This window comes from Ictidomys tridecemlineatus, chromosome 15 (assembly GCF_052094955.1).
Source record: "Ictidomys tridecemlineatus isolate mIctTri1 chromosome 15, mIctTri1.hap1, whole genome shotgun sequence".
In the NCBI taxonomy this organism is placed as follows: Eukaryota; Metazoa; Chordata; class Mammalia; order Rodentia; family Sciuridae; genus Ictidomys; species Ictidomys tridecemlineatus.
In genome coordinates, this window is record NC_135491.1 from 55,481,275 (window position 1) to 55,493,766 (window position 12,492).

The window sequence follows — 12,492 nt, forward strand, 5'->3', positions numbered from 1 at the left end:
CTGCCTCTGAAGAGGGGTCTGAGGAGTCCCAGGGTAGAAGGGGAACTTCTTGGCTCACAAGCAGAAAAGACTTCCGGCACCTGCCAATCACAGGCACCGACAGGGGTTTATTTAGGAAAGTCAATACCCATTCAAGGGAGAATGGGGGATCTGAGAGCCACCTTTGGGGTAAAGTAAGGAGTACCCATCCAAGGGAGAGTGGGGGCCCTCCTCAGAGGGAGAGACACACTCCGTTAGTGTGCGGTGTGGAGGGACAGTTTCCAGGGGCTGGACTGGACATGGAGCCAGGGTGGAACTATGTCGTTTTATACCCGCCCATTTTCTGCCTTTGGTGTCACCCCTCAGGTTACAATGGCTCAGGGGTGTGTGAGTCAAGGGCATGTCCTTCAGTTGCTGCAATGTTCCCTGGATGCTTTCTACATTTCAGTGACTTGGGGGCACTTCCTTTGAGACTCAGTATTTCTCCCTTAATTTCCCAATTCCTTTCTCCATTCCAGGTTCTGTATAAAGCAGGGGGCAGCGGGGGTCCTGTGGTGAGAAGCAGGGGCCCGGGGGTAGAGCAGTAGCACACTGGTAGAACCCCTTCGCTGACACGAGGACGAGAGGAGGCCACCAGGAGACTGTCCCAGTGAATCCCAAGCAGAAAGTCTTGCCAGGCCCTGGGGTAGGCTCCAGCACACTGACTTGCCGATGTCACGTTCACAGGTCTGGTCCTAAGTCCCATCTGAAGGCGGGCATCTCCCGATTCTATTTTTAAAAATAAAAGTAGAGGGGAATGGTTCCAGGACACCACCCACCCACATGCATGCAGAGACACCGGGATGCTAAAGTCTCATGAAAATGGTGTACGGTTTGCATCTGACCTATTCCCATCCGCTATGGTTTAGATGCGAGGTCTGAGACAATGCAAGAATTTTCAGAGGTGAAATGATTGGGTTATGAGCACCTTAGCCTAATCACAGGATAACTGCAGGTTACTGTAGGCAGATGGGAAGTGACTGGAGGAGCAGTCATGGGGGTGTGACGGGTTTATACTCTGTCCCTGGTGAGCAGAGTTCTCTGTCTCCTGTTGTCACGTCCTGAGCTGCTCTCCTTCTCTGTGCCCTTCTCTGAGTCCTGCCTCGCTTCGGGCCAGAGATACCGAACTGTGGACGGAGGCCTCTGAAACCACAAGTGACAAACGTTTCTTCCTCTCCGTTGCTTTTGCAGGTCTTGCGATCACAGTGACCAAAAGTGACTAAAACAACATCCTGCCCCACACTTAAAGCATGTCAAGATCATTTGTGCTTCAAAGCAAGCATTTTCCTGCATCGTGTAGGGAATCGGGACGGGAAAGAAGGTCTCTATTCAGTGCGTGTGTGTTTTGTCTTTGGCCCACAGTTGACTGAACTGGAAATGAGGAAGCCACAGTCCAGCGGCCAGCTGGATGTTCAGGTGGGAGTGGGACAGGCCTCCTGAGAGGTGGTACAGCAGAGGAGGACTGGGTGGGGCGTGAGCGACTGGGGACAGGGAAGCCAGTCAGCAGCCATATCGAGGGGATATGAGATCATTTGGGAGCTGCACACGCCCCTGGCTTCATTGTGGAGCAGTGGAGGGAGAGGTGGGCAGGTCACTCCCACGTCCTATTAAATGTGGACTCTTCCTGGGCGGGGGCTTCAGGAAATGGAAAAGGAAGTCGGGTCTGTTACCCTAGCAGCCGGCTGGGGGCAGTTTCAGGACAAAGGGGCGGTGAGTGCTGGGTGGCGAGGAAAGCAAGAGGGCAGCATGGACCGGGCTGGCCCGTTCACACCTGGCCCCTCTGGCCACCAGTCCAGGGCAGATCGCAGGGCAGGTGGGCGGCTTTGACTCCTGACTCCGCAGGGTCCCTGCTGCTGCCCGGGGGCTGGGGCTGGTGGGGCCGGGTTGGTGGCTGGGCGGGAGGCAGCCTTAGCAGCCGGGTCCTTGACGTCAGCGTTGCCATGGAGACCACACAGCTGCTGCAGCCTGGGCCCGGCTGGGTGGCGCTGAGCCTCGTGGACCTGGGTCCTGCTCGGGCCCAGACTGGGAGGGCCTTGCCTGGCTCCTGTCGCAGCCCCACGTCCCCAGGATAGGGCCTTGGGGTCCAGGGACTGTGCTCTCAGGGCCCAAGTCTGGAAACGGCCCCCGCAGGAGCAGAGGGGACCCTCTGAGGGGAGCGGGTGCTGCGACCTCCTCCTTTTCCCCCCGCCGTCCCTGTCCCTCCTTCCCCTGAGCCCACTGTTTTGGGTTTATGCCCCTCATTAAGAGCCTCTGTGGGGCCACAAATGCTTCACTGAGCTCTTGGAACCGGCCCCCAGGGACGGAGCCCGCAGCAGGAGTCCCTGGGGCACACAGAGGCCTCTCCGTTTGACGGTCACATCTTTCTTTCTGGTTCTCTGAGGCCATCAGGAGAAAAAAGTCGAGGCTGGGGACAGCAGGTCCCTCCCTCCCCTGGGCCCGAGCCCCACGTCCCCCGCTGGCCAGTGGAGGTGGAAGTGGACAGGGGCTCAGTCCTGGCTGGTGTCCCCCTTGTTCTTGTTGTCACCGGGCACTCCTCGCAGGCCCCTGGGTGTTCCAATGCTGGCCCGGATGTGAACTTTGGGGGGACCTCATGCGATGAGGTAGAGGTGATGGTCCCTGGCGTGCCCCCAGCACCCTCCCCTGGGGGTCTCCTCTTCCCTTCTGGGTGGGACTCTGGCGACGTGGGGAGCTGACTCAGACCTGCGTCCCCTGATGCCCAGGGACTCTAGACCTCAGAGCTCCCTCCCAGCTGAAGGTGGACAGGTGACCTGGCCACCGCCCCCACCCAGCCACCTCTTGCCAGTTCTCTTTCCCCTGGTTCAGCTGAGACAATGTGAAGACGCGCCCTCGCTGCCCCGGCCGCGTGGGGAAGAGCAGCAGTGAACTTGGGTAACGTGGAGGGAACTTGATTTCCTGCTCATGGAAACTGTCGGAGCTGGAAGGACAGAACATTTTCCATCAGGAAAGCCCTGAGGCTGCCCCTGGAGTCCAGAATGGAGAACTCACAGGTTGACTTAAGCTGCTAGAAACGCTCCCTCGATCCCCTCTTCGTTTGACCGTCTCTCTGTTGATCCGTCCATATATCCATCCACCCCATACGCAGCACTCACCTACCGTCATCCACCACCCACCACCATCCATCTTGATCGTCCTCTCCTGTGCGCTGGGCACTCTGGTGCCCAGCTGGGATCTAGCAGTGCAGGAACAAGACCCCAACTCTGGCCCTGGTGCAGCCTGGGTTCTGAAGGGGGTCAGGCAACAAACACAACCAATAGGGAGAAGATGGAGTTTTTAGAAGGAGAAATATGGTGGGGAAGTAAATTCAAAAAGGGGGCTAGGGAGAGTGGAAGACGGTGCTCAGCAAGGCAGAAGGTGACGCCTGGGCACAGACCTGAAGGAGGGCGCAGTGGCCACCTGGGTATCTGGGCAAGAGTGCTCCAGGCAGGAGCAGCCAGCACAAAGGCCCGGAGGTGGGGTGGGCATGGGCGCCAGAGGAGCAGGGAGGCGATGCAGCCAGTGCCCAGTCGTAGGGCCAGAGGGGAGGAGAGGGCCACCCAAGGCCCTGCCAGCTGCAGGAGGACTGTGGTGTCATTGTCCCCTGCTCTTTTCTTAGCAGAGTAGCATGGGCTGCTCGCTGAGGGGCCCTCTGTGTCTCACTCCATAGATGAGAGAGCGGAGGGCCTAGCAAGCAAGATGACCCCTGGGGTGAAACAGGAGCAGGCTGGACAAGCATTTGAGTGGGGCACAGGGGGTGGGCAGGCCTGGCCTGAGTGACTGCTCGGTAGAGGCAGAGGGTCTTTGTCCCACAGGGAAGTTGGCCCCGCTGTGGCTGCTCCATTTGGCCCAGGTTTTTGAACCTCCGTGAAAGCCCCAAACAAGATTCTTAAGTCAAACACATACCAAGGGGCTTGAGGGCTTGTGGGAGAGCAGCTGGGGCTGGTTCTCAGCAGGAGAGAAGGTGGCTAACTGGATCCAGGTGGGGGCTCCTCCAGGAGGTAGCAGAGTGGCTCTGCAGCCCAGGTACTGCCCCATCTCTCAGTGATTCAGGGCCTTATTTGAGGCTCCCTGGACCTATCTCGGCAAGACACAAAGAGCACATGTCTGGGAAATCTTTGGTTCCTTCATTTGACAAATGTTTTCATGGGTCCGACATTTGCTGGACCCTGGGTTCTATGCAGAGCAGGTGGATGGATGGGTGAATGGACGGTCAGGTAGGTGGACCACTGAATGGACCAATGTATGGACAAGTGGCGAATAACAGATGGTGGATGGGTGGGTGGCGTGTAGAGGGGGATGGATGCTAGTTATCTGTTGCTGCCTAACAAGTTGCTCCGTAAAGTCAGCAAACAGTCATCATGTCACAGCTTCGGTGAGTCAGGAATTTGGGAGAGGCATGGCTGGGCTGTGGCCCAGGGCTGCCCTTGTGACCGTCCTGACCACTGAAGGTTTTAACTGGGGCTTGAGGGTGCGCTTCTGTGATGGATCCCTCACATGGCTGACGGTGGGGGCCCTGGGCCACTTGAGTGTTCTTATGACAAGAAAAGCTGGCCGCCTCGGGGTGAGGGGTCTGAGGGAGATCCACACAGAAGCCACGGTGCCTGTTTCCTGATCCCACGGCCCCTCATCTCGCCAGGTCTCCTTCCCTGCCAACTCCCCCCACCCCTCTGGCCCTCTCCCCTCCTCTCTCCTTCCCCTCCCTCTCCATCTCCTTCCCCACCTTTGTTCCCCTGTAAGAAGTGAGTCCCTAAGTCCAGCCCTCGCTCGAGGGGAGAGGCAGAACCTGTGGATGTGTTTTACAGCCATCAGGACAGGTCAGTGGCTGGAGAACCAGCTACAGCCAGGTGCTGAAATCCCAGAAGAGGGACACTGGGCCGCGGCTGCTTGTGCAATCCATCTGGACACAGAAAATGCCAGTCCTCCTCGGCAGTCTGACTTCATTGGTCTGAGAGAGATTTGGACATTGGCATTTGTTTTTGTTTTGTGGAATAATCTTAAACTTTAATTGTGAAGTCCAGCATTTATGTTCTTGCTATATTTTTCAAATATCAGTAAAATATATAATATATGCATTATATATCATATGTATATAAATTGATCATTTTGAACTTTTTTTTTTTTTTTTTTGGTGCATGTGGTGCTGGGGACTGAGCCCAGGGCTATGCAGGTGCTAAGTACATGCTGACCCCAGAGCCACACCCCAGGCCATGTTTTAACCATTTTTTCTCTCTCTCTTTTTTTTTTTTTTTTTTTTTTTTGTGGTGCTGGGGATTGAACCCGGGGCCTAGTGCATACAGGCAAGCACTCTACCAACTGAACTAAACCCCAGCCCTGTTTTAACCATTTTTGAGAGACCAATCCACTGGTATTAAGTACTCTCACACTGTTCTGCAACCGTCACCTCCAGAACTGTCACCATCCTAAGCTGAAGCCACACCCACTAACCACTGTCCACCCCCTCAGCCCAGGCTCAGCAACCCCACTCCGCAGTGAGTCTTCAGGGTCACCGTGCTGTGCCCCGGTTGGAATTCCCTTCCCTCCACAGCTCAGTAATCTTCCCTCTCTCTCCCATTTGGTTTATACAGCCACCCATCAATAACTACTTGGGTTCCCTCCTTCTTGGTAGTTTCCTTCCCCCCATAAGACAAGGACCATCTATATTTGTCTGAAATTTTTTTCTTTTTTTCTTTGAATTTAATTTTTAAACTGATATATAAAAATGCAAATATTGTACATATCGGTCCTGGGGATGTGACTCAGTGGTGGAGCGCATGCCATGCCTGGGGCCCTGGGTTCAATCCCCAGAGCATGAACAATGTGCTCAGTTATGAGGTACCAAGTGATGCTTTGGTGCGCTCGTACCTGAGTATTGTTGAAATCAGGGTAAACTTCTCTGTCTCCTCAGATACTTCACAGACAAAATGTTCAAAATCAAAAGGCTTGTTTTGCTTTCTTTAGCAGTTCTAGGTTTGTGGCCAAATCTCCAGGAAGGCAGGGGCTTGCTGAGTACACCACTCCAGCATCCGCACTGTGTGAGTATGGGGACTTCATTCCTTTCTTGGCTGCTCGACGTCCCTTCTGTGTAGACCCTGCTCATCTGTCCGTGTACATGAAGTTGTTTGCACCGTGGGTTTTTTAACTCCCTGGTGATTCTGACACGCAGTCAGGCCTTAGACCGGTGGTTCTCAGTCCTGCCTGCACAATAGAATTACCAGGGATCTGTTAAAAAAAAAAAAAAAATCACCAGCTGCTGGTGCAGCCCAGGTGACCACAATGAGGGTAGTCCTGGGGCACAGTCTTGCCATGCTGCCATCTTCCGGCCTCTGCTGCCCCCTGGTGGCGTGACTAGAAACAGCCGGATGGTGACACCAGGGTTCCTCTCCCTCTCCTGGGTGGGCCTCAAAGAGGTCCAGAATGCCCATCCCGTGTCCTGGAATCCTGAAAGGCTCCACCTGACCCTCCGCCTGTCTTTCATGGCTGACCTTGCTATGGCTCTGCATTTGGAAAGGTAGATGAGTTATTATCCAAAGGGCCCACACAGCATAGGTCTGTATTGTGTGACCTTGAACAGGGCATCGCACACGTGCCTGTTTCCTGGACTTTTCCAACTGCTGTGCCCTCAACGAAGTCCTGAGATCACAGTGTTATGTGTGTCAACACCGGAGGACCAGGTTTCTATCCTCAGTGTGCAGCTCTGGGGATGGCTCCCTCTCTGTGAAGGTTCTCTTGTGCCTTGAAGGGTGCTGAGCGCATCCCTGGCCTTGACCCTAGAGATGCTAGGAGCACCCCTCAGCTGGGATAAAGAAAAACTGTCTGCAGACATGGGCAGGTGTCCCCTGGGAGTAGGTTGCCAGATAAAACACAGGCTGCCTGCTTAAGTGTACATTTCAGATGATAAACATTGCGTATCTGTTAGTATCATTATGTCCCAAAGTGTGCATTGTTACTTGCAGCCTGGGAACCCTCTCTGGGGGACAGTCACCAGGCTGAGAGCCAGTGAGTCTTTGGCAGCTGTTTGGAGAACTCACATCAGGCTGGTACGAAGACCAGAAGGGGAAGTTGCAGCAGGAACTCAGCCCTCCCCAGAGAGGGAGGGCGCCCCGCAGGGTGCTGCCCAGGGGACAGTCCAGCCACTGAGGTGAGCTATACTGGGGGCCAGTGGTTGGGCTTTTCCCTCTGGGAGCCTGAGAGCCAGTGGTGTGCTGTGGCCAGAGATGCTGGGAAAGGGAACCACCTGTTTTTCCAGCACCTGCAGCTACTGGGGCCAGAGCAGTTTGTGGCTTTTGGGCACTTTTGGGCAGTAGCTCACCCCTAGCTTTTCCCTGGAGAGAACCCAGAGCCCTTAGTGATGGGGATTCAGGCTCAACCTGCTCATTTGCATGAGTAAGATATGGGCCCAGAGAGGGGCAGTGACTGGCCCAAAGTTATACAGCCAATGTGTGGTTGTAGGAGAGGCAAACTGGGTAATGAGGTCTTCAGCCCAGGGCTTTACCCTGAGCTGGAGCCTGGGAATGTCCTCCAGATCTGTTCAGTTCTCTGGGAGCATCCAGCATTTTGCAGGCAGGGTACTGCAGTCTTCCTGTGGAGGCTGGGCCACCTGAGGTCCCACTGGCCAGCACTACTCAGGGAAGAGCCATGAGCCCTCTGCCCAGCTGCCCTGCAGAGACCAGCTCTCCTTCCTGTCTGGTGGAGAGAGGCACTGAGGGCTGCTGGCCAGGCACATGGACTCGTGGCCCTGAGCCTCCCAATTCCTAGTGTACGTTACACTCTCTGTTAAAGGAACTAGTGTGCTGATGGGACTGACTGACACAGGCTTTCTGTCCCAGCAGAGGGACTGGCATGGTCAAAGGCCATCAGGCTGGAGGGACACGTTCCAGGAGCCAGAGAACAGCGGAGCTGGAGTGGAGCACTGGGGTGGCAGGTGAAAGAGGCCAGCCAGGGTCACAGGCCAGGGGTGAAGGGCTTGTGGGCCATTGCACGGATGACAGCCAAGGGCATTGGTGAGCCCTGGAAAAGTGTGAAGCCCCTGAGCCACGTGATCAGCATTGTGTTCCTGGAGGCTGCTGTGGCCACTGTGTGCCCAGCTTTCTGGAGGGGACAGGAGCTGGTACTCAGGAGTCACTATGGTGTTGGGGAGCTCATCACCCCAAAGCTCCCCTGGACTTGGATCCTCTGAGCCTGAGGAGCAGCTGTGCACCCTGTTACTCCTGTCACAGCCTGGCTCCTAACCTCAAATGTCCCTCCAGTGTCCAAACTCGGCTGTCACGTCCCTGGGTCTTGGGGGCTCTGAGGAGAGTCTTGCCAGTTCCCTCAGGGTGACTTCCTAGGATCCAAGAACAAAGAGGAGAAAGGTGTGCTCCCCGGCTTCCCCTGGCTCCAGGACTCCTGGGGCCACCAATGTCTGCAGGTGCTCGAGTCCCTCATATTAAGTGGCACAGTGTTTGCAACAGAGCCTGGACGTGTCCTCCCGCGTACCTCGCTACCTCTGAATTACTTACAATACCGAATACAATGGGAAAGCTTCGTGAATATTTGTCACGCTGTGTTGGTTGGGGAATAATGACAAGGAAAGTCTGTACGTGTTCAATGCGGATGCGATATTTTGTCCCGAATATTCTCCCTCTAAGGTTGTCTGAATCTGTGGGTGTGGAAGACACAGGTAGGAGGGGCCAGCTGTACAGAAACTAATTCCAAAGCATGAAAATCAGCCAGTTATTCTGAAATAGTTACCAACACATAAAAACCTAAACGCATGACATGGTAGTCTTCATGATTGTTTCAAACACATTTAATAACCCAATCTAGCGGGTGGCCCAGTAGCAGTAGACATCTCCAAGTAGTGGACGGCGTGAATGACATTTTGAAGTGTGCGAAACCTGTGGTCTGAAGATGTGCGGGATTTCCATGGATGCTTGGGCACCTTCAGTCACAGGTGGACAAAATGCTAATTCTGATTCCAGCGTAGAGCAAATAAGGATGTGATGTTGTTCCTTCTCCAAGTTGAAGGGCCCCCTTCAGCCACTGTCCTCAGGCTAGGAGAGAGGGCCACATTGCTGGATCAGCTGCTTCCGTGGAAGAGCCAAGACGCATGGTCAAGTAGCAGGTCCATTAAACTATCTGCTCATGTGGGGAGGACCTAGCTACCTGCGGCCAGGCCTGCCTGGGTCCTCACCCCACTGGCTCCGCCTAGAGGCCTGGGTGTGCTCACCGATGCACTAGGGATAATAGTCCTCCAGCGTGGAGGTGACAGAAGGATGCTTGGGCCAATCTGCATGGAGTGCTCCACTCCATGGTTTAACTGAGCCCCTGGTCCAGCTGTGACTGAAGCTCGATATTTCTAGTTACATGAGCCAATATTTCCTCCTTTTGTTTAAAGCAGTTTAAATTTTGTCTCACTTGCAATGAAAAAGGTCTTTTGGCATTCTGCAAATATTAGTAACGAGGCCTGGGGAGGTAGCACAGTGGGAGAGCACTTGATGGGCGTGAGCAAGGCCCTGTGTTCAATCTCAAGCACTTCAGGAAAAATATAGTGGTGAGGAGGATGAGGAGGCAAGTTTGAGAAAAGAGGAAAGAATTGAATTCCTCTCAGTAAGAACCAGAAGAAGAATATGATTTATTTAGCATTACTGGGGATTGAACTCAGGGGCACTCTACCACTGAGCTACATCCCCAGCTCTTTTTATTTTTTTGAGACAGGGTCTCCCTAAGTTGCTCAGGCAGGCCTCCAACTTGCGATCCTCCTGCCTCAGCCTCCTAAATCTCTGGGATTAGTAGCCACCAGCAGGCTAGTAATAGACATTTTGAAAAGAATGCTGTATGCTAGAAACTTTCCCCCATTATTCCATAAACCTTCAGCAAAAAATATAAGAATCATTAAATGCTTTTATAAAGGAACTCCAGCGTGTAAATCATGGCAGGACCAACCTAGATAAGGTATGTTTGGTTACTGAGGTGTTGAGGGGTTTCCTTCCTCTTTGCAGAGCCCGTGCCAGGGTGCCAGCACCAGAGACTCAATTTTGATTGACTTAAGTTGGAGGATGGCACTCCTAGTCCTCTTTCCATTATTGGACAGCATGGGCATGTGTGACTAGTGCTGACCAATGAAAAGTCAGGAGGGTTGCCTTCCAGGATGACCTGGCCACTTGGTAGTGTTGGGGAACATTTCTATGCTAGATCATTCTCAGTTCCATCCAATGACAGTAACTCAGAGCTGTATTCAAAATACTTACAACCATGGGCACTGACCAATGGGCTACTGGCCACAGACATTTGGCCCTGTGGTCAGTATCAGCCCCGAATTAATCCCAAGTGTATTCTGTATTGAGGGTGGCATGGGACAAACATAAAAACCGCATATTTTATATATCTTGTGTGTGTGGGTGTACTGGGGATTTAACGCAGGGGTGCTCTAACAGTGAACTACATCCCCAGCGCCGCCCCCCCCCCTTTTTAAGACAAGGTCTCACTAAGTTGCTGAGGCTATCTTCCTTCAGCTTCCCACGTCACTGGGATTACAGCCCTGCGCCATTGTCCCCGGCTAAATAAGCCTACTCACTGCACTCCAGGCAGGCAGACAGGTAAGTCTAGACTACAAATGTGATGCATCTCCCCGTAAACCTAAATCCTCAGCTTGGCTGCACATCAGTCACGTGGGCGGGGCGGGGCTGATTCAGCGGATCTGGGGTGACGTGGACGTGTGGGTTTTAACAAAGAGCACAGCTGAGAACCTGTGCTCCCAGGTGCTGATTCAGAAGCTGGCTTCGGTGGCCCAACTGCATTCCCGCGTTTCCTCCCTGCAATGCGACTACTTAGTCATCTGCAGGAGCAGGGCTAGCCTATCGAGCGGTGCTTCCTTCCTTTTTCTTTACTGCCTTGGAGGGGAGTAGGTCTGAAGGAGGAAGGGCACGGGTGCGCTGGTGGGGCAACATGATGTCACCGAGCAGAGGACGCCACCGCACGGCGCCTACAACACCCGACACCAACCGAGCCACCGAAGTCAGGGGGAAGCTCAATCACGCTCCCAGGGGCGGTGCGGCCGCAAACTGAGCCGGTCTGCCGGCAACGGAGGGTGGAGAGTGGTTTCAGGTGTCTCCGTGTCTCATATACATCTACTCATCCCGGTGGGGCCGCTGCCTGGACCACCGCGGCGCCCTTAGTCCTAGCACATCGGCACCCGACACGGATGGAGACCGCAACTCCCAGAAATCACCTGGGCCGGAAGCGGAAACGGGGTGGTGCCTGATCGCTCTGCCTTCTGGGAAGTGTAGTCCACAGACAGGAAGCGCCCAGAGCGGTGCGTTCTGGGGAGTGTAGTTCACGTTGTGTGCCTAAAGCCCCAGTGTCTTGGAATCTTGGAATTGACAGCCCTCCAAGCGGGCGGCAAAGAGGAAGAACCCTGCGCACCTCTGGCCCGGGGCCGACCCTGGGGGAGACCCGGCAGGGGTGGGCGGGCTCGGAAGCAGGCCTACTGCCCACTCTGCCGTCTTGGGTGATTTGACTTATTCAGGTGTGTGTGTGTGTGTGTGTGTACGTGTTTTGCTGGGGACTGAGCCCAGGGCCTTGAGCATGCCAGGCAAGCACTCTACCAACTGAGCTATATCCCCATCCCCCTGTTCACATTTTTAAAACTTCAAAGAAGACTGTTTCTGGGAAGCACTGGGGTCAGAAAGTCCCAGGCTGGCGCCCCTGTTCCCCCAGCCGTAGACCTGAAGCCACACCCGGGCAGGATTCAGTCAGCTCATTTTACAGACAGGAAAACTGAGGCTGGAGAGGTCAAGGAGACACTGGCAGAGCTGAAATTGAAACAGTCCCGTGTAACGACTGCCTCTGGCTCTTTCGCTCTTGCTGGTGACCTCTCAGAGAGAGCTGGGGTCGGGGGCAGTGGGGGCAGCAGAGGGTCCAGGGTGGAGGCCAAGAGTGAGGTTTCCCTTCCAGGCTCCGTGCTCACTGAAGCTCAGCCCAGCTGCCTTCCTGCTGCCGCTTTCAGGAGGGGATGTCCTGGCAGGAAACAGAAGTTGATGCACCCGGAGCATGGGTTCGATTTACATGTTCACGGACAGCTGGTTTGGCAGTTACCTGGCCGGGCTGGCGGACAGCAGGCGCTAACTCAGCCAGAGCCTCTCGCTGAGCCCATCTTTCCCATCTCCATAATCCCTGAAGATGCTCATTATCAAATCACGTACTTCAGACAAAGTAGTCTTTCAATTAAAACAATTTAAAGACACTGACAGATGCTTTTTGCCAATTCAAACAGAAAATTATGTAGAAGGCAATTTGGCGTTTCTATCCAAACTTATGTCATGATTTGGTTTGTGATCTGGCATTGTTCCCCTGTGTTTAGCCATACATGCACAATGGTGATGGCTTATAAGGAGGCTTGCTGGGTCACTCATGTAGAAAAAGGTCCACAAAGTGCTGTTCAGTAAAAGAAGCAAGTAGTAGAGCAATATGGTTCCATTATGAAAAAATAACTTTCAA

The 12,492-nt window shown here is 54.1% G+C and overlaps 1 long non-coding RNA gene across 1 annotated transcript; it reads left to right on the forward strand.

Moving 5' to 3' along the window:
- Positions 1-10,994: 10,994 nt before the first annotated feature.
- Positions 10,995-12,242, forward strand: LOC144370929 (uncharacterized). The gene is made up of 2 exons (XR_013431049.1): positions 10,995-11,521; positions 11,950-12,242. It is a non-coding gene; the product is annotated as an uncharacterized LOC144370929 (long non-coding RNA).
- Positions 12,243-12,492: the final 250 nt, after the last annotated feature.